The sequence below is a fragment of the Ictidomys tridecemlineatus genome, unplaced genomic scaffold (assembly GCF_052094955.1).
Source record: "Ictidomys tridecemlineatus isolate mIctTri1 unplaced genomic scaffold, mIctTri1.hap1 Scaffold_112, whole genome shotgun sequence".
NCBI lineage: Eukaryota > Metazoa > Chordata > Mammalia > Rodentia > Sciuridae > Ictidomys > Ictidomys tridecemlineatus.
Genome location: NW_027521049.1, coordinates 277,079 through 300,097, shown reverse-complemented (window position 1 = coordinate 300,097; position 23,019 = coordinate 277,079). Strand labels below are relative to the sequence as shown.

Here is a 23,019-nt window from a genome sequence, read left to right as displayed (position 1 = left end):
CATGAGTCACTGTGCCCCACTCTTAATTCTGTTTTTTCTATTAAGAGTTCACTTTACTTTCCAAAGTAACAAGCATAACTTGACATTTGGTTTCAATTTTCCTGACAAGTTAAACTAAATAAAATACCACCAGATTGCAGTACATGCCAATGCACCCTTTAAACTTGGAATTAAAAGATATATATTCCCTATGTATATATTAAAAGATATATTTTCTGTATGTATATATTTAAAGTTAAAGACATACACACATCCCAATTTTTTAAAAATACCAAGCCCCATGATGCTCTGGGTTTGATCATCAGCATCACATCAAAATAAATAAAATAAAGATATTGTGTTCAACTCCAACAAAAAAAATATACATTAAAAAAGTATACCAAGCCCCCAAATCTGATATATAGACACACACATATACACATGCTCTACCAATTACAAGAACTACTCTGTATTTGAAAGAAGGACTGTAAAAATTGATTTCTTCGAAACATTTTAAAATATATTACCAGACATTATAACTGAATTAAGATTTTTGAATCTCTGGAAATATTTTTTAAAAATCTGTTTTTAAGTCATAGATGCTGCATATAAGTTTCTCCAGTGATTTACACTAATTTCAATAGCACTGTGCTAAACTTTTGATATAAAATGCAAAAAGTAATGAAAAACTAATTACGGAATGTTTTTTTTTTTCATATAACGTGACTTGCTGTTAGATGTCATTTCAAGATAAAATAACATATGATGCCTCCAGGGAATTGAAGATGATATTGAGTTTCCCCAGCCAAGGAGCCAGGACTCTGAGGACCCCAGCCCCATGATTCCCGGAAAGAGCCAGGACCCGGAGGCCTCCAGCTTTGCGGCCCCAGGGAGAAGCCAGAACGGTAAGGTCCCCAGCCTCGTGGACCCCGGGAGGAACTGTACCCAAAGGCCCCCATCCCCACGGCCCCCAGGGGGCACCAGGGCTCCTCTGGGGGAAGTAGGAAGGAAGGACCGGTGCAGACAATCCTTCCACATTTTGGTCTTGCGGAAACACACTTCAAACCTTCTTCAAAATTAAAACTCTGCTGGAGGCTCCCCAAGAAGTGCTCCTGCCCAAGAGCGCCCGGTTGGTGGGGAGGGGTCTGGGGGAAGGAGTCCCTGATAGTCCCTGCAGTCCTGGCACACCCCCACCCCCACCCCCTGCCAGGACCCAACCACGTCCTCCACGCCCCTTCCCCTCCCCCTGAATGGTGGCCTCCAAGGAGAGGCTGGGAACAGGGACAGTGGGCCTGGTCTTCCGGAGCCTGCAAGCCATACCTATCATTACCTCTCTACCCTGCCGCCACTTTGGTCCGCCAGCCTCGACCCTGTTCTTCAGCCTCGGCTGCCGCCTGGGGTCACCCGGACCCCTCTCATCATTTTGTTTTCTTCTACCCAGTAAAAGCCTTGCACAGAGCGGTGTGGTGTTTATTGGCCAAGACGTAAGGGTCCGCTGGCCAATCGTAGCCATGGATCTAGAGTCTCATGGGAATTTGGGGAGGAGCACAGGGGTGCACCTGCACGTTTGACTCCTGGCAGTGGAGCCTGGCCAGCCTGGAGCTTTTGGGACATTTCCCTGGATGAAAGCTGGGCAAAAGGGCAGAGCCTAGGATAGGAGACCCACCTTGACCCACCTCACCCATTCTCTCCAGATAGTACTTGCTAGACTCGGCTGATGTCAGGGCTTTGGTCTTCCTGTGGGTCCCTGACTCCATTTCTAGACCGCCTCAGGGGCATAATCTCAACTTTCCAGTTCCTTCTCTCAGTGGCTCATGCTCATTCCTGGCTCCCAATATGTGCAGCCCCTGTGCTATAAAAGTTTCTCCTTGGGAACACCCACAACCCTTTGAGATAGAAACAGTTCCCATATGACAGATAAAGAGACTCAAAAACCCTTTGAAGTCCCTTTGCAATCTAGCCAGGTTGCTGGAGTCAAATGAACACATTCAGAATTTCAAGGCTATGGTTCTCAACCATGCAGGAGGTTTCCTCTATTGAAATAGTCTCCTGTGGCTGGTCTCCGTTACTTTTCCTCGCGAACTGGATTTTACCATTGTCTGATGGGCAATATTTTGAGTGGTGTGTTGGTCTCTCCAGAACCTGTCTCCTCCTCTACCAGCTGACCCCTTCTCCTGACTTTACCTTTTTCTGTGAGCCTCACCCTTCCTACTTATCACCCCAAGTTCTATTATTTCTCTGCACAAAATAAAACACCCTCCACTAGTTTCTCATCACCTTCTGGAGTGTCAGAACCTTAAGCAAACATTCAAGAATCACAGTGTGATTGAAGGCTTTTTGGCCATGTCTTCTATGATCTTTCCAGTACACACCCACCTTTACTCCAACCCACTTGCATCAAACACAGCTCCATGTGGTTCCCCATCTTCTTCATCATATCACCTTGAGGTGTGCCTATCCTACTCCATCTCTACCTAGTGCAATCCTATCCATACCTCATGTCTCATCTTAGTCTTTATTTTGCCTAATAATATACATGATCTGTTTTCATGTTCCCTGATTTCTCCCAGTTTGAGTGGACCTGATGACATTTTACCTGGCATAATTTTACCAGTCCCTGTCTGAACTCTTCTCCCTAACAAGAATTTAAGCCTAACAATTTCTCTGTTTCAATAAATTACCCCAAATCAAGTCATAAGGAATAAGTGGCACACAAATTTTGCAGCACTTAATAGATATCATGCAAAATGTTTGAGGGATTCTACCATGGACAAAATCTTGGAAAACACCTCTCTCAACAAAGTTAAAACTTTCTTTTCCCAACTCTGCACAGTATCTTTAATAAACTATGCACCTTTAGACTCTTGGGGGACGAGGTAGGAAGCTTAATAATGTTACTCAGTTATTTGAGCACAGAATCTTTTTTCCCCTCTGATAACCCAAAATTAATGTTTCTTAAAAACCAGCTTGGGAAACATAGGTGACAGCAACTGACACCAACATTTCTTACAGCTGTATTGAACCCTAGTTATCTATGCTTTTATAACTAAACTTTAAAAAGTATAAAAAAAATTAAAGCAGAAAATGGAAAAATGTCCAACTGCCAAGAATTTTGGCCCACCAAGTCAATCCACAAATATTTATTTTTATTCTATGAATTATTTATATTCTGTAAAAAGCTCAGAGTTGATCTAGGAGTTTTCTTAGGAAAAAAGGTATTAATCTGTCTTGGAATATATTATGCATGAAGCCCAAGGCTACCCAGCTTCTGGTCCTCAATGTACATTGTTTTTCATTTCATATTATAATAACTCAGGAACAGGTTTTCTATTACCTGTAGTTCTGAGCCTGTGGGCTTAGTGTTAATTTATCTGTTGGATAAGAGAATTTTCCTCCTTACTGCATTCTGTTCAGAATAATGGAATTGCAACTTCATGTGTCCCTAACTAATTGTATTGCTTGGGGAATTTCACTTATCTTCCCTGGATCAGTTGAATAAGTTGATGTTCTAAATAATATAAGACAGGATTACCCACTGCAGGGGAGATTTGCAGAGGCATTCCAGTTGTGATGTTCTGAGATGCTGGACAGGGCATTGAGGTGGCATCACAGGAGTTCTCTGAACAGGAGTCAAGAAATGAGTTTACCACTAGTGGCTGGAAAGGATTCTGTGAGCTTTGAGCAGAAAAGTATTGTCACTCTCAAGAAGGAGCTTTCTCTGGATGCACAGCTTAGATGATATCACCACCTTCATCCCAAAGCTCAGAATGGTGGATGGCTATTGTAAGGTTTGGATTGTTAATGAGTTAATGTGGGTAAAGTATGTGGAAATACACAGATGGAAAGGAAAAGATAAGCACCTAGAATTACTAGTATTGCCCTTGGATCTCTCTCAAGTCTTCTTGCTTTGGGCAAAGCCCCATTTGGAGAATTCTGCTTCTTCATAAACACTGTTCATGTGCTCACATGAGACTGAGAAGAGGCTATCTTTCAGAGGACTGAGGGAAGGTCTAGCCTGCCTCATTCCAAAGAACTTGGAAATGCTGGTTCCATTTACAATGACTTCATCTCCTGAAACTGACATCCTGCTTCCTTTTGTCAAGCCAAGACCTGGATTTTGTGAATTCCTATAAAGGTATGCAATTTACAAAGTATAAAGATTAATGGAGTCTCCAGTAGCTGAACACACCACCCTGTGCAGGGCTTCAAATAGTGTTGCTCTTCTGGCTTCAAATTCCATCTTGTCACCCTATTGCCACTCTATCTACACTGAGATATTCATGGCCTCAGGAAGCTTCTCCTACCCACTTCACCAGCCTAGGTCTGCTGTTGGGCCATCTGGTTGGTTACAGAGCCAGTCTTATGAGTGCCACTGTCACCCCCAAGAGCCTACAAGGTGAAATCCCTTGCATACCTCTCTCAGAGCTCCTGAGGTCATATGGATAGGACTTTGCTCACTGTAGTCCAGGCTTAGTTCAGAGGACATTCAACAAGTATGTGATGTGACAGCTCTACCTCCTCCAGCCATCAAGAATCAGAGTTGAATGGATCCAACATTATTTTCCTGTGTACATATATGAATACATCACAGTGAATCCCACCATTGTGTATACCCAAAAGAACAGGGTCATAGTTAGAACAAGATATATTTTATGCTTTTATAATTATATCAAAATGGATCTTGCTCTCATATGTAAACAAAAAGAAACAATAAAATAGTAATCATAGAAAGAGTGTGGGATAACAGTTAATGATAGCCATGAATAAAAACAAAAAGGAAAAATACTGGAAAATTTTACTTTAGTTGAAACTTCTGGGTAAAAGAGATTGGTGGGTTTGAACTTAGTCTAAACTATGAACAAATAAGAAGGAAGGTATTTCTTTAGAACTAAATTAATTTAGGAAGAAATCAATTTGGTATAAAAGGAAGATTAAATGGAAATTAAAATAAATGACGTTAAAAACTCTTTGAGGATCAAAGAGATTAATATATATGCCATATTTAAAGGAGCACTGTGTGCCTCTCTTACCTTTGTCTGTAACTCTACATTAGTCTTCCTTCTTTGCAGGCAGGTTTCTTCTAATCTGAAATCCATATAGTATAAAGTGATCATAGCTCAAGTTCTGAAATTTGACATCTCCTGTGCCCAAGAACTAAGCACACTTTGTCTGGTCATTTTCTGTCTCACCCAGATTCTCCTCAGGAAAAAAAAAAACAGACATTGACAGAAGAAAATAGGAGATTCAGGAACTTCTTTTGGAAGTTTCTCTTTTAAGCAGAAGTGAATATCCACATTCTAGAAGTAGCTACTGTCAAGGTAGAAAGGAATGCTTCAACTTATATGCAAAAGTATGTGTTGGGGACTGTGGTTGTGGCTCAGTGTTAGAGTACTTGCCTAGCATGTGTAAGGCACTGAGTTTAATTCTCAGCAAAGCATATACATAAGTTAATAAAATAAAGGTCCACCAATATCTAAATAAATATTTAAATAAACTTATGTGATAGCATTTTGGATTCCAGAGAACACAGTGATGCCTGTCAGTTGTGGTTCTGAGTGAATAAATGCTCTGACATCAGTGCCACTTCTGTCAACACCAGCACTGGCAAAATATTGGCAAAGTGTAGCCAGGATCAAAACAAGAAAGAAAAGGTGGATTCCATCTACCTAGGAAAAGGGCATTGGGCCTCATGTGAGAAATTTCTGGGGACCCTAAATAGATATTATGAAAGTGTTAAAAGCAAAGATTGCTTCTGTGTCAATGTGACATGCAGCAATTAAAATCGTGAGAGGAAACATTCTAGTAAAGACTGTTAATAATTTAATTGTTTCTTGGGGGCAGGGGCTGTGGCTCAGCTGTATCACACTTGCCTGGCATGTGTAAGGCAATGGGTTCTATTCTCAGGACCACATATAAATAAATGAAATAAAGGTCTATCAACAATTAGAAAAAAATTTTTAAATAATTTAATTATTTACTGCTTTCTGAAAAGATCATAGCTTGCCATCCTCTACACCTATGGCCTCTGGATACCAGAGGAACTTATGATCCCTAGGGTCTCCACAGTTGTTAAGAAAACATCTATTCAACTAACATTGTTGAATATCTATGATGTAGTAGAAGCTGTGGCAAGTGATGTGGTACAACCCTAACCAGTGTTTCATGAAACAATATCAGAATGTATACCTTATTTAAGAGTGACCATTAACAGGAGGCTGTTATATTATCTAGTATTGTATGTCTGCAGCTTAAGAAAGCTCCTTTAATTATTTTGTGGAATTCCCCCTTAAAAAAATCTCACATGAGCTCTGGATTCTCTGGAGTCCAAAGTACCAACACCTTTCTCAATTTTACACGTGTATAGAATATCACTGTCTATCATTCACATTCGGGGTATTACTTTATGAAAAATTTGTCCAACAGAGATCACCCACTATACTCTGCCATTTCTTGTAGTTTTTACCATTATACTATTCTGCATCCCAATATTTAAGACACAAATCAAAAGGGTGTGGGGTAGGATTACATATGGTTTTGTCTTGTATTCTCTATCATGCAGCTTATTTTACCCCAAAATATTATTCTCACTTCAAAGTCAAATATTAATAATTGTTTATTAAACAAAGCTTCCCTACATGAGGACAAATAAGATTCAGTCCATATGCTTTCCAAGCAAAAAAGAGTCATGAAAACAAAATAACCACTAAGTAATATATGGCCTAGTGTAAAAGTCATTATGAAACAATGTACATTGGGGAGGCATATTTCCATCTAGCAATATTAAAAAAGCTTTCTGAGTTATTGATAAATGTATCCATTCATTCCATTATTCAACAAATACATATTGATTACCTGTGGAATGCTAGGCATCATTCTACACATGGAGTAGTTTAAAAAAAAAGACAAACTTTCTGCCCTTATAGTTTTTACATTTAAATGATGAAAATTAGAAATTAGTAAGAAGGGGACAAGGATAATAATGTGTGAGTTATAAAAACCAAAACAGTACAATGTTTTAAAGAAGATATCAAGGGAAGCATTATATAGGATGGTCAGAGAATTCCAAAATGAGAAAAGTGATATAACACACACACACACACACACACACACACACACACACACACACAATTCGTTTTGAGTCAGAATACTCTGAAGGTAAGAAACTGATCATAGCAAGACATAAAGCTATAAAGACAAGAAAAGGATTAAGAAGAACTTTGTATGCCTCAGAAAGTTGGAATTTGGGTTGTAGGCAATTGATAAATATTGTTTTAAGAAGGAGAGAGAGGAAATACTTTGAAAGACAATTCTTTTTAAAAATATTTTTTAGTTGTAGGTGAACACAATACCTTTATTTTTATTTTTTCATATGTGGTGCTGAGGATCAAACCCAGCACCTCACACACACTAGGCAGTACTGCTGAGCCACAACCTCAGCCCCTGAAGGATAATTCTTTAGAAGGCTTAAAAGAAGGGTTAAATTGCAAAGATTATTAGAAGAAAGACTGATTAGAAATTTATTTCAATTTTCCAGATAAGAGATAGATAGGGCATGACTGGATCACCCAACTCACAAGTGATAGGGTCTGATTTTAATGTAGAATAACTCTAGCGTCCAGCACCTATCAACCCTCTTACAAGTGAGTCCTCTACTATTCAGAAACTACATGATTTGCATATGTAAATATTTTCTTAGTTTCAATGAGAATATTTTCCCCCGCAATCTAATTCCAAGTTGCTTAGATCAAGAACTCTGTTCTATTACTTTGTGCTTTCTACAACTCCAAGAGATATAGTAACCAAAGTAGTAGTAATGTTATACAAACATGAATCTCTTCTTTGTAGTTGTAGTTAAAATATTACAAAAAATATTAAAAGAACAACTCTTAAATCTGCCCCACTGTATTTATACAGTTTCATCTTTGTTCTCCTTTAATGTTGTCTATGTTTATTTTACATCTACATTTGTTATGTATAATTTTAATTTATATGTAGATATCTTTGATATTCATAGTTAATATTTGGATGCTTTTTTCAATCTTCAAGAAAATGAATATATTTTCTTGTGACACTTACTCAGATAATTTATTCTTATCTTATGGAACATAAATGGTAGGTATATGACTTATTTCCAAACAGGATAGTTCATATGATATTGTACAAATATCTGGAAAAAAATCCTCTTTAAATCTTAATGTATGCCAACAAGCCATTTTTTATGCCAGGCTCATGGATGTGTTCCAACACACATCACACAGTCCAATGGTCACAGCCATAGAGAATATGCAATTGTTGGTGTCCAACATCAAAGAGTAGGAAAAGAATATCTGCTGACTGAGGAAAGATGGAAATCATGGTTAGGGTGTGGTTCCAGTGAAGGCAAGATAGATGTAAAGACAAAGACAACCGACGAGGTGAAGAGATATACCCTGGGCTCAATGAAGCATGAAAGAGAGCATTAGAGAAAGCATATGATAAGTGGAACTAAAACCAGATGAATGTAGAAAAAAACACCAAGGGAAAAATTTTTAACCAAGGGAAATTTTATTTCATTCAATGGGTCTTCAAACAGATATAGTCAAGCAATGAAAAAGGAAAACTGCCGCAGTCTGGCCAGGCACAAAATAACCAAGCTGACAGGAGGCACTTGTAGGTTCAAACAGGAACTCCTTTATTGCCCTAACTTCCGCAAACGCCACCCACGTGGCCCTTCCAGGAAACCCACACATTAACTGGAACTTCCTCCACTGGAACTTCCAACCAACGTGAACTCTCCAGGAATCCCCCACCCCCAAAAGCTCAACCAGAAATCAACAGGAACTCAGCAACAGAACTCAAAAGTAGGGCGCCCAAGGCAGCAGCAGCCGCCCTGTTGCTGGACAGCAGGGGTCTCTCTACAACTGAATACACAGCCTGTTTCAATCCAGCATCTTAATTATCATCATCTTAATGGCTCACTTGTGTCACCTCTCAACCATTCCTTTTGGCAAAATGCCAGGGGCCATTCTGACTCGGTTGCGGCTCTCAATAGAAAACCAAACCAGTGTCTTGAATTTCTCCTCCTAAGCTTCATGAGTTCTCCAGAGAAACATGCACTCCTCTTTGCACTTTTTCCTGTGTCTCTATTTAACAGGGCTGTGTGGAAATATATTCATCCTACTAGTCATTGCCTCAAACTGTCACCTTCACACACCCATGTATTTCTTCCATGTAAAATTGTTCTTGGGAGACCTTTGCCTTCCTTAAACTACAGATCCCAAGATATAGCATGAGTTGGGTGTTAGGTCCGTATGGTGAAGCATGCTCACCGGGGTCAGGGTGCAGGTCAGCAGAGCATCTGAGGTGCAATGCATTGAGTCTTGCAGAGCCTGCCTTGTCTCTGGCCCCTGAGATCATCTCCTGGGTGATAATTTCTACATCCATTTGGCTTAATCCTCCCCCTCCCTTTTTTAGTGGGAGTGTATTTTATGCATGCTGGAATGCACAGCCACTCTGTTTTGTTACTGGTTTTTCCAGTCCAGAGTAGAGTGGGCAATGCAGTGGTTATATGCTGGGTCCAGTGAGGGTCCAGAGAGCTGAATGAGTTTTGGTCAGTAACAGTAAGTGCAAAATAATTTTAGTATCAGATGACTAGAGGGTAGGTCATATAGCTATATGATTAGAACCTGTCTTCTTCTCTCTTTTCATCATTATTTAATAACTTTTTCCCTATAAAGTATTTACAAATTTCGATAATTAGAAGACATTTTGCTCTAGATTGTTATTGCCTGCCTAGGTAATAAGGCAATAACAGTAATAAGGTAATAATAGTAGTAAGGTAATAAGTAATAATAATTAAAGTATAAATAAGTAAAAAGTAACGAGGTAATAATTGGTAGTAAAGTAATAAGGTGATGTTTTTTGGTCTAACCCCGTGTCTGTCTCTCTCTAAATTAGCTTATAAAATGAGTATTTTAAGATAGAGCACCAGCCAGCCCAGCCAGAGGAGTTGGGAGAAAATGGCTTTATCGCTGCTCTGTAAAGTACTTTGTGGGGAGAGAAAGTGAAGATATGAGCTCAGATGATTGGGGAAATTGGGGCGAGGTGGGACTGAATTAGCAAGGATGAGCTGGATTCCAGCTCAGCCTGGACACTGGTTCACAGAGGGTTCTTGCCCTGGTGCTTTCCCCCTGCAGGATGTCTGTTTCCTCATCTATAAAGTGAGGGCCTGGCTCTGTGACCTCTGGCCAGGAAAGGCATTCATGCTGCCTATCTCCTACCAGAGCTTCTCCAGTACCCCCACTGACACTCTCTGTCTCATGGATCCAGTTTTCTCATTTGCAGAGCAGGAATCACAACAGTCAGTGAGTTATAGACTGCCTGTGTTTAAATCCTAGCTTTGCCATTTTCTAGCTGTGTAGCCCTAGCAAGTTGCTTAACCTCTCTGTGCCTCAGTGTTTTTATCTCTAATATGGGCATAATTATAGTGTAAGGATTAAATGTATTGATATAGGTAAAGCACTTAGAACAGTGCCTGACACATGGTAAACAGTAAATGTTGGCTATTGTTATAAAATGTGGAGGTGCTCATGGAGTCACATAAGTGTAGAAGGATTTGCCTGATTTCTCCTCTGCCTGAGGGCTGATGAAGACTGAAAGGGAAGATCCAGAGAGGGTGTAGGCACCATGGTAAGGTATGGGAGGTACGGATTAACCTGATCTGGCCTGGAAGTGGCTGGGAATTGTCCCAAGCAAAGGAGAGTTTGGGATATCTCCTGCTCTGGGTGTGCCTGGAATGCTTGGCAAGGACATAGGCCAAGGCCAGCTGCCAGCTGCTGCTCTGAGGCAAAGGCCCTTTAAAGGAACTGCTAAATAATTAGGTGGAGGGGAAGCATGCTCTAGAAGGCATGGGCTGTGTCGGTCCCTCTCCTTCCTCATGGCTGGTTGTAGATTCTCATCTTAATTCTTTATTTAGTCATTCAAAACATGTCTTCTGAGCTCCTGCCCTGTGCTAGCAGACAGGGTGGGCAAAGAGGGTGTCATGACAGGCTGCTTCCCAAGGCTGGGCTTCCAGTGGAAACAAATGGCTCAACAAGTGGGTGTCTTCCAGCATGGCAGGGTGAGGTTCAGGATGGGCTGCCCAGGATGCAGGAGACAGTCCTTGCTGCCCTGGTGAGGATCATCAGGTCACACCTAACTGAGGAAATACCAAATATTTGGGCTGAATCTTGAAGGAAGCCTGAGTGGCCAGACCTACCTGTGACCCACTGGCCTGTGACCCTCAGGGCCTGCTGTCTTCATCTGTAAGTGTGGAGTGGGGTGGAGGGCAGCATGTGCAGGGCTTCATGGAGAGGCACCACATGGGACTATAGGGTAACTGTCATTTGGAATCAGTGTAATATATAGTAAAACTATTCCTTTTTCTTTACTTCCTCACTCTAAACTGTGGTAATGTCAGGGATGACCTTGAGGAAAAACTAAACAAGAAAGGTTGAGGAGAGAGTATGGATCAAAATGTAGATTTCTCATCATGCTCTTACATTTCTCCTGAGGCAGCTGCTTACCCCTTGTCTACAAAGACATAATTTGTTGAGTATTTGTGAACTGAGGAGATGAGCATGGAGTCCCAGGGGCTCTTGCTGTGTCAGAGCCTTGGGTCTTGGTTTAATGACCGTGGGAGCCATACTTTGTCTCTTCCAAGCTACAAATTTCTTGGAGAGACCTTGAGTTGTCTTTCTGGGGAAGAGGCCACAACAATCCTAACTGATGCTTATTAATATTCATTATAAGCCAGGTAGATGAAAATCACAACTAATATGACCCATCTTATACAGTTGAAGAAGCTGATGCACAGAGAGGGAAGTGACCTGCTACAGTCACAGAAGGAATAAGTGGTGCAATGGGGAGATGAATCTGGCTCTCTCCTACTATGTTCTACAGCTGTGGTGAGCTCACATCTTTGTGAAATGAATGAACCTTGGCTTCTGCTCATAATGATTAATCATAATAAAAGCTTGTAACTGAGCACTGTCTTTGTACCAAGCACTATGTTCACTGTTTAAAAGAATTGCCTCATTTGTGCCTCACAAGCATTTAAAGCAACATCATTATTATCTTTACTCTCCTTTTGAGGAGACAGAGAGGTTAAGTAATTTGTCCTCAGTTACATGGTTGGTAAGTGGAGAAGGCAATATTCCAAGTGACCCTTGTAATGTCAGTGATGTTCTGTCCACTGTCCTGTTCATCTGTGCACCCCTCCTCTCTTTCATTCTCTCTTCTTTGTCTCAACAGGTTTCAATTTAGCCCACTCCATGGCCAGCCTAGAGACCCTGGTGGCCCTGTCACCTGGTGCTCTGGCTGGTGCCTCCCCCTGCCTCCCTGTAGTTACAGCAGTAGGTGCTTTCTGAGGCAGGGCATTTCCTTTTGTTTTTGCTAATGGAAACAAGCTCTGTGACGGGTTATTCTCTGCTGTGTTTTTATGTTATCCGAGGGAGAGAAAAAACAAAACTGGGCCTGCACGTGAAAAATGGAGGGTTGACCATTTGCAGGCTGAAAGGGGAAACCCAAAGGCTCTTTGCTGAGTGCCTCTCGAGTGCCCGTCCTCCCAGATAAAATGCAGAGGCAGCAATAGGAGAGCAAGGAGCATTTTGAATTGGGGCACTCCTCCATCTTTATGGGTGGTTACACTTCCTCTCCCTAAGAAGAGAAAGTACTGACTAGTGATGCCACCAGGGCAGTCTCACTCCAGGATGAGTGCCTGAGGTGGTCTCATGTTCATGACCTTGTTCCTACTGTCACTCGAGGAAGAAGTGTTTGACAAGAGAAGAGGAAATCCTCTGGAAGCCTCCTGATGTCAGAGCAGGGAACTCAAGAGTCACCTCATGGATATTTTGCTAGGTGGAGATTTGCCTTGTGTTTGTGCCCAGACCCCAGAGCTCTGTCTAATTGGGCCCCACTGTACCCTTGAGATGCAGTGGTGTACCTCCTGGCCTCCGAATCATCCCCCTCAGCATTCTGACTTTCTTGACTTTTCTTCATGCCCTCTTGAATGAAGTGAAGAAAGAAAAGGGCCTTTGACTCACCGCTGATCACAGTGAAAGATCAAAGAGAGGGAATTGAGCAATCAGAGAAGCCACAAGCCCTGTTTATTTTAGGAAGCCTGTTCAGGAATGCTTTTTGAGGGAGTGGACCCAACATGATGGGTGTTGTGGAGAGGTGAGAAGCCTCATAATTTTTGCCCAGTAAGTGGGTTTTGTGACCAGAAAGGAAGATGAAAGCTATGTGGGTAGCTGTATCCAGGGATTTTTTAAAAACTGAAAGTGTAGGGGCTGGGTATGTGGCTTAAGCAATAGCGTGCTTGCCTGGCATGTGTGGGGCACTAGGTTCAATCCTCAGCACCACATAAAAATAAAATAAAGATATTGTGTCCACCAAAAACTAAAAAAAAAAAATATTTAAAAATTCTCTTATCTTTCTCTTAAAAAAAAACCTGAAAGTAGTTCTTTGGTAACTACACAAGTATTTCATTGAAATCTTGTTCAAACCAAAAAAAAAAAAAAACCCTGAAAATGTAACCTAAGAGTGTGTTCAGAAAATATTTACTATTATATTTCTCTGTCTGGTTGTCTCATGACAACCTGAGAGTTTCATCACCTCAAGCTACTGTCTTCCTGGTGGAGAAGAGGAGAAACGGGAGGGAGTGTGTTTCTGGTGTGATCTTTCTGGGACTTGGCAGGGAGTGCATGACTCTGGGGGTAGACTGGACTCTCTGGTATCCTGGGACTTCCTGGTTACCCCAGCCTAGGGCAGGCAAGTGTTGCAGTTTGACTACGACTGAGCCATCTTCTGAGACATGTTACTTGTGTTAAAACTGGCAAGGCCCCAGGAAAGTCAGGATGATGACTTGTTGACCTACCGTCTTAACTGCAGGTTTTGTCACTGGTTCTTGGTCAGGGTGTGCCATGGAGGTCATTTGGGAACTTGGGACAGGGCTTTCCATTCCTGGTGTGTATTTGGCAAGAATGGATAATGGATCTCCATTTCACCAGCAGGCAGAGACTAATCTGGTCTTGGGATCAAGCTCAACCCAGGCTGAGCAAGCTCACAGGTTAACTGAGTTTCCTAGTTTATGGCTGCTTGGCGGGCTGGTGACTGCCTACTGGGGATAGAGGTGGGGGAAGTGGTTAGATTTGGATCCTGGCTGTGTTCACTTATGACTGAAACTCTCTGGCTAGAGTGATTTTTATCTTTTTATCTTCCCCAGGAATTAATCAGTGGGCCACAAAATACCAAGGACATGGAGCTAGTTTATTGCTTTCCACTGGGGACATAGGCAAGTGGAGGAGGGGAGAAGGAGCAGGTTTTCTCAAACTCAGCTGTGGTGAAGGGACTTTTAGTTGTTAGGAGGCAGAGCCCTCCTTGTTGACAGTAGACACTGGTAGTGGGGGCCTTGGTGATTATTCACATGGGCAGGGATGATAAAGGGGGACTGATTCTCCCAGTTTTAGCACTGAGAGTCTTGGGAAACCCTGCAGTCCTGGGAAAACCAGGACAGTTGATTACCCTCGTGAAGGGACAAGTCCTAAGAGTGGCTCTCATCACCTATAAGTCCACATGTGCACTTATAGGTGATGAGAGTCAGAGCTGAGAGCCCAGAGCTGTTTTGGGAGAAAGTCAGGATCCAGAATCTAAATCAATTAAAGACTTTCATGGTGCCAGAGTAAAGAGCAAATGATCTGCAGACTGTGTTTTTCTGGGCAAACCTTGTGGATGGGAACAGCTGGAGTCTGGCTATTCAGTCACACTGAGAGCAAGGGCCTGGGATGAGGGAATTGTTTTAATGTGAGTGGATGATGGGGGTAGTAGGAGGGGTCCACAAACTAAGCAGCCATCGAATTATTCTGTTCCATAATTTTTTAAATTTCTTTTTATAAATCATATCTTTTCCTCTGATGTGGGTAGGCCAGGGGAGCAGAGATAGATAGAGTAGGATTTGACCTTCATCCTTATTTTCATCCAGAGGGCAGACTTCAGCAGCTGTAGGGAAATACTAGGGAAGCTTGACTGAGGCTAGCAGTCTGAGCCTGTTCCAGCCAGTCTTCCATGACTCCTCAGAAAAACACATGTATGTACACCTGAGCAAGAACTTCTGTCTTGCAGGATACAGTGTAAATATTCATGTGTCTTGTGACCTTTTGAAAGAAAACTCAGCTCTCTAAGAATGTATCCAGAGATAGACTTCACATTTTATCTGCTGGATAGGAGGATAAATATGCCTGAGTCCTGAGGGATTTGGGGTGAGCCTCTTATTCCAGTAGAAATAAGCTCCATGACAGCAGGATCTGGTTTGTTTTGTTTACCATGGAACTTTAGAGCCTAGACCAGTGCACAGCAGACGGAGGCTCAGCAGCTAAGTAGTGAGTGAGCTAGCGAGCAGCTCAAGTCCTTTCTGAATGTGTAGGGCAATGGTTCTCACACTTGGCTGTCGGTTAGAAGCTCTTGGAGAGCTTTAGCAACATCTCAATACCCAGGCCATACCCAATGCCTATAAGTTGGAATATTTGGAAATTACATCTACCTATGAGTATTAAACTCCATTGTTGCAGTTTGACTACAACTGAGGAATCTCCTGGGACGTGTGACTTGTGCTAAAACTGGCAAGGTGCTAGGAAAGTCAGGATGATTTGTTGACTCAGTCTTAACTCCAAGATTTATCTGAGAACCAGTGCCATACTGTGTGTGTGTGTGTGTGTGTGTGTGTGTGTGTGTGAGAGAGAGAGAGAGAGAGAGAGAGAGAGAGAGAGAGAGAGAGAGAGAGAGAGAGAGACGTGTGGCTTTATTACTTTAAGCATGATTCATGGGCCAGTAGCTACAAGCATTACCTGGGTTTTTATTAGAAATATGGTCTCTCAGGTCCCACTCCAGACCTACTGAGTCAGAATCTGATCCAAATAAGATCCCACTGATTGATATCACCAAGGGAAGCACTGCAGTGTGTCTTGGGGATAGAGAATCCCCTGGTGCTTTGGGTTGATGAAATGAAGAGAGCAGTGGAAAATAATGCTGTAAAGAAAGTTGGAAAGTTTGGACCTAATAGGGAGTGTAGATCCATGAATAGATCTTGAGCTTGGGAACATGATTGGAATAGTACCTGCCAGTGGGATACCGTGTCTTAGAATATCACCTTCTCTTGTAGGTGCTGCTCCCACCAGCCAGCTTGCTGCAGCTCATGGATGTTTGGCAGAACTGCTGTGACTTCCTGCAGTCTCAGTTGCATCCCACCAATTGCCTGGACATCCATGCATTTGCAGATGTGCACACCTTCTGCAGCAGGCCAATGCCTATGCAGGTAACCGGGAACTGGAACACTGCACTTCCTCTGTGGGCTTGTGGATTTAATCTCCTGGCCTGCCGTGGACTCCTCAAAGATTATGAGAAGTTGTCTCTGCTGTGAAGCAGCTCTGATTTAGTTAGGAGACAAAGCACATGTGGGAAGGTAATTGGCAATAGGTGCATTTAGCTCATTCCCAAGTGGAATATGATTAATTGCAAGATGGGTGGTATAGCAGAGGAAGGATATCTGAGAAGTCTTTGGGGCACAATAAATTGAGCTAATTGTTGAAAGAGATCTTTTGTTGTTATTGAAGACGATTTTAATTTTGGTCATGATTTTAATTTTACAGCGTGTTCTGTAAACATGTTCTGTAAACATGAAGTTAAAAGTCAGATACTGTTTGTTGCTAGCCTTCTATTGATAAACACATCCCCTGCTCTTCCTTTCCACACTGTCTTGCTTTCTAGGCTACTCACTTTTAGTCCTAACAACTAAAATGCAGGTTCTGTTTCAACTAAAACCTGCTTCATCTGCTATCTACCTCCATTGATCTAAGCAGTTTGTTCCTACGTTAATTTTTGGTTTGTTGACTTTAGAATTTATGTGTTGACTTCTGCACAAAAATACCTCTGGGCTTTCTAAATCTTATCCTCATCCACACACTCACCTGCTCTTCATTATTTGACAGTCATTCCCATAAATGAATCAAGTTATGTATTAATTCTTAATCAGAAAATTATTTTTTTTTCCTTCAAACTAGAAAGGCAGCTAGTAATTGTGTTTTTCTTGTGCATGTCAGTGCTACAACCTCTATTTAGTTTTTGTCAGATACAACTGAACAATCCTCAATCTGATAATGTGTTAATTCCATTTTAAATTTCTGGGAGACATTCTCCCTGCTAGAGCTTGTCATTCGGTTATTTTAATGGGACCCTGGAGGGAATAGAGATGAACTGAAAATTCAGCCCACCATGTTTAGCAGGACAAAAATCTTCATTACCATTTTTTTTTAGCTAAAGGAAAGATCATAAGGGACCTGGGAAACAGGTCCCCATGTTTTTTTGATAGATTCACTTTTGGCCTCCTCCTCTCCTTGCAATAAAAAGCCTTATTTTACCCACTCCCCAGACAAACTCTGTCCTATGCCTCCTGTCCAGCAGTGTGTGGCAAAGAGCTGAGGACCAGCTGGATGCCCACCTGTAGCTCCCTGTGTTTCATGAGGTAATTAGTGTGTGCTGTGTCTCTCGGCATCCTCTTGTTCTCTCACCAAACCCCTGGCTCCATGAGACTGCACAGATTCTCATTTTGCCCTGAGTCTGTGAGGGCACAGATGAGACTGGTTGTTAAGATGGCTTGGTGGTTATGACATTTGTAAGGACATTCCCTAGTAGCCTCACTTCTAAATCCTGTTGCCTCTTGCCAGTCTGAACCTCAGATCTCCTATTCCTCTGCTGTCCCTCTTGTGTTGTCCTTTCCCTTGCATTTCTCCACCAGACTTCTGCCTTTTCTTAGGTCCCCCTTTCCTTCAGAGTGATGGTTCCCCAGCCCACCCTCTGCAGAGGCTACTTTCTTGATGGATATGCTCTGGCTTTTCTTTAGCAGGAGTTGAGAGCTTGGCCATGGCTGTTTGCTTGTGTGGTGGCAAAGAAGGAGTGCTTAGGTTCCAGGAATTGTGTGGCTCCTCCTTTGTCTCCCTCACCAGCCCTTTCTTTCTGCCTGGTGTGTGCATGGATCTGTGCACATGCAGCATATGTTCCATCCTTCTGTAGTTGGCTGATAGGATTGTCTGAGGTTTAGGGAATGTGATGAACTCTCACCTTTAACAAAGGCTCCCAGGCTCATGTGGCTTGGCTTTTCCCCTCTTTCAACATCTATGTTCTCCCTTTCCCCCTTTTTTCTATCTGGTGGTGCAAATGCATCTGTGGGAGAGAGGGGAGTATGCAGTTAAGACCATGTCCACCATCATTGTGTTTCCTGGTGCTGATGCTGTCACAGTGTTTGGGTTCAGGCAGCACTGAGGATGCATGTAGTGCAGATACCCCGATGGATTCTCTTTAGATAGGATTTGATGAGCTCTCGCTTTGGGTAACATCCTGTGTGAAGCATTTATGTGCATTGCTTTGTTTTAATTCACATAACATCTGAGGAAACCACAGAGAGGTAAAATAAATAACATGAAGCCATATAGCTAGTAGGGACAGAAGTGGAATTAAAACCCAAACAGTTACTACAGAGCTGGCATTTGTACTACCACCTTCTACAGCTTCCAGGCCCCATTTGGACATAAGAGGCCTCATGAGTCAGTGAGTGAGGAGTGCAAGTGGCTGGAGATGGCATTTTTCATTAGAAGTGTGTGCCTGGAAACCTGTGCCATGTAGTCACCAGATTCCAAGAACAGACACCCAGCTGTCTGCTACACACAGGGTGTCTAGTCATCTTGGGGTAGAGAAGCATCATGTGGGCATCTCGTTCTCTTCCTGGTTGGGCTGTTTCCTCCCCACACATGTTGCCTGTTGCCTCACTGCAGGATGGAGCCATATCACTTTCCCTGGCTCAGTCATCATCATCCTCAGGCTGAGGGCTTCCTCCCTGTGTGCAGGCCCATTACCATCTACCAGATGGCTTTCTTTGCAGCCCTCAGCTGTGCACACGAAGGAGGATATGTAATGGGATGGTGCAGAAGTTAAGACAATAATGAGAAGAAATTAGAAGTGAAGGACAGGAAGCCTGTAGTGTCTAGAAAGAAGGTAGAATGTGTTATGTGTGCCTACCCCTTGCAGTGATGTTGCTCTGCTTTGTTTTTTTGGTCTTGCACACTGGTGTTTAAATGGGGCCTTGTGCTCTTTACCATTGCTGCTTCTTGTGAGGGTCTGGCTGCTTTGTCCCTTCATAAAGGTAGGCACCCACAAGAGACAGTGTTGTTCTGCCCAGTGATCACTGGTCTTCTGAACCCTGACTTTTTTTAAGTGTTTCAAGCCAACAGATTGTAAGGCGACCATCTAATGCTTTGGAGCCAAATGACCCTGGGCTCCATTTCTCCTCTATGATAGGTGTACTCCATTCTGTCTTGTTTCTAGGATGGTTTGGAGATAGGGGCAAGGAGGAGAGGCCTGGGCTGGGCTCTACAGTCCTTCTGCCAGCATCCTCATTTACACTGAGAGAACCTCAAAGACAACTCTAGGCTAGAAAGCAGGAGTCCTTGAGCTACCTCCACTAGTGCTGTAAGCCACACACAATTTGGTGATGGAGGATCATTTCCAAGGATTTCTGCCTTTGGTTTCTTTTTCTCCAGATGCCCCAGGCAAATATGTCCTTAGTGCTTCCTCATCCTCCCCAGGCTCTGGCCAGCTGGGCTGTGCCTTTACTTGTCTGCCTGTTTCTTTTCCAATGAATGATTTCTTTTTCTGTTATTATTGCTGCTACTCTACTTAAATACAAAACCCATCCCTGATCAGTACAGAAAAAGTGGATAGGCAAAAAGAACATGAAAAGCACCACCGGCTACCCAAAAAGAACCATGGCTAACACCTTGATGTATATCTTTCTGAGGCCTTCTGGATCTTTCTCATTGTATATGTGTGTTTTCCAGCTTAAAAAAAATCCTTAGCCGTTACCCATGTTGGCAGATACATTTCTTTACCATTGTTTTAAAACTTTACAAAATGTATTCAGTAAAAGCAACTCACACTTGTGCAAACAGTACATATATAAAAGATCAAAGTACATCTTCTAGGCCCTCTCTTTGAAGAGGACAAAGGGAATATATTAGGTAGCCATATAAAATTTGTATATTATGATTTTTAACTGACATAAATAGAATCATTCTGTACTCATTGTGTTTTTGTTTGACTAAAAACAAAGTCTTGGAATTGTTTCCAGATCCTTGTGGATGGCTGTATCTTATAATTTTTTATCTGCAGTATCATGTGGATGAAGTATAATTTATTTAACTAGTCCTCTGTCTATGGACACTAATGTTTTCAATTTTTTCTTGTAGAAAATGCTGCAGTGAGAATTCTTATGATAATTTGGAATATATTTGCTAGTACTCCTTTAGAGATGCTGCTATGATAATATTAGTTGTTGGACCAAAGACAATGTGCATTTTTAAACATTCTGATGGAGTTGGGGATGTATTCAGTGAAGAACACTTAGCTGGCATTCACAGCACCCTGGGTTCCATCCCTGGCACCACATAAATGAATTAATTTATAGATATTGTCAAATTTCTCTCTCAGTAAAACAAAGGAACCTTATTTTTAAGGCCAGTTCTGGGTTTCTGAGAAGTCTTCAGCCTCCCTGGTGAGAGCGGGACTTTGGGAGGGGGCTAGAGCACCTTTGTTTCTCCAGGAGGCTGTTTAGGTCCCTAATTCCTGCAGTCCCTTCTGCTTCCTGTAGATCTGGTTTCCCTCTCAGAGTAATGCCCCTAGATTTTTACTATAATATTTGATCTGTGGTGGAAAAGAGTGGGGTCCACATTTAGAGGCTGCCTGTTCAGATTCCTGCTTCCAAGTGGCACTCTCCAGTCCTCCTGTGTAGATGGTAGCTGGGAAAGGGACCCTAGTGTCTTATGCAGCCTATTTCTTATGTATCATTGTTATTGTTTCCAATGACTGCTTAATTTTTAACCTCAGAGGCCAGGGCCCAGGTTTATGGGGACTTTGTTATTTGGCCATGCACCGGGCTGTCAGCAGAGCTGGTGGGGAGGATGTTAATGGGACTTCATTAAAGAGATGGCAATTAAAATTCTTTGAACATGTTGTTTACATCAGTCTGCAAAAGTTGAGCTGAAACCCTCTAGCCACAGGAAGGAAAAGCCATTGGTATTCACGTGCTCATGGAGAGAAATGGGTTCCTCCCCCACAAAATTTATTGAGTCATTTGAGACCTTGGAATGAAGTAATTAAATTAATGGCTGTAGGAATGTTTGGCAAAGCATTTAAAAGTCATTGACCTCTGACTCAGTGAGGATCTTCTTATAAAACTGCTGCCTACAGCTTTGCATCAAGAAATGGTGGTGGTGGTGGTGGTGATGGTGGTGGGAGGTTTTACCATTTTTGAACACGTGCTGGGGTATACACACTTCATGGGCATTGAGTCATTTTAGTCACCTAACTATAAGGGGGGCTGTTATTTGCTCAGTCTATAGGTGAAGACACAGAAATGCAGAGAGGTTTATTAACTTGCCCAAGATGACACAGCTCATGAGTGGCAGTGCCAAGGTTCTTGGTGAGGCTGTCTGACTCCAGAGGCTTGTGCTCCGAGCCCCTATTTACCTCCCCTCCTGCATTGGCCAGTGCAATCTGTCTGCTGCTAGTGAGTGCCTCCCTCCTGCCTCCCTTTGATTTTTCCTTTCTATCTTGAAGCAGGAAAATGCAGCAGCAGTGCAGACACAGATAGCTTTTGCTGCTAGCTCTTCTCTTTTTTTTAAATTTCAGGACACTTTCTTTATTTCTTCTATTTTCTAGGTAACAGGGAACTTCAGTGTTGCATCCATGGCACTGATAACTGGGCAGTTTTAATATAGCCCTTGGCTCTGTATATGAGCATGAGGGGAAAGAGAGAGAGGAAATATTGGACAGTACATATAGTTCTGGATTCAAAATGGAAAAGAGAGTCAATAAAGAAAGAAAGCTCATTTCCTGTCATCCCTGGGGAGGGTGAATATAATTATATTTAGTCTGAGGGCTGGTGGTTGTGGCCCTTCTGGAAAAAGGTCAAAGTAGGTCTCCTTTACTTCCCTGTGGCAGCAGAATCTTCTCCCTGAAGCAGAGAAACTGTGGGCCTGAAAAATAAAATATTGATTCAAGAAAGCTTGCCTCCACTCTCCAAAAATAGGATAATGAGGAGCAGAAGAGACTTACGGCAGTTCTATTTCATTTTTTTTATCTTGCCAAATGTTTTAATTATGTTTATGCACTCACCTGTATTCAACTGAGTTCTCCTGTAGTTGTGACCAGTGATTCAACTCAGAGGCACTCACACATGTTCCCTGGGGCGAATGGCCCTGGAGATTATAGGGTTCATTTCATCTCTGCAGGTCAAAGAAATCACAAGTGTATTATTAGTTCCATTTGTTCTGGGCTGATAGCTTAGATGATCCAGATCAAAGGATTTGGTTTACTTCTTCCCAAAAAGAGAAAGAAACAAGCTTGGGGCTAGCTTGGGAGGTAGCCTGAGTCTTAGACAGTCCTGAAGAATGTAACGTTAAGTGCGATTATTATTTCAGAGCTAGTAATTATTTCAGACATTGTATTGAACACTGAAGATTCAGCTTCCAACAAGACAGACATGCCTTTTGGGGCTGCAATCCCAAAAAGACTTCATATGGTAAGGCAGGGCGATTGGTGATATGACAAATTATTATTTCCTGTTTTGGGGGATTTGGGAATATTGAATACCACTTTATGAAGCTTGTTGGAGAAAAAAGGAGGGAGGCACTCACTAGCAGCAGGAATGTTAAGTCTTTAATGGAATATATATATATATATATATATATATATATATATATATATGTCTGTGTGTATGTGTGTGTGTGTGTATGTGTGTGTGTGTGTGTATTTGTGGTATGCTAGACACCACCTAGTCCTGAAAAAGAGGGGCTTGGGGATTGGAAGGACAGAAGCCACACTCAAGGTGAAGCAATTGCACTTTATTCAGCTGTGCTGCATATTTATACAGTTTTCACACTAAGGAACATTTATGCACCATATGGTATTTTAAGATAT

At 42.1% G+C, this 23,019-nt stretch overlaps 1 pseudogene; it reads left to right on the top strand.

The window, feature by feature from the left end:
- Positions 1-1,229: 1,229 nt before the first annotated feature.
- The window catches only part of LOC144372514 (kelch-like protein 3), a 103,391-nt pseudogene continuing 81,601 nt past the window's right edge, over positions 1,230-23,019 (top strand).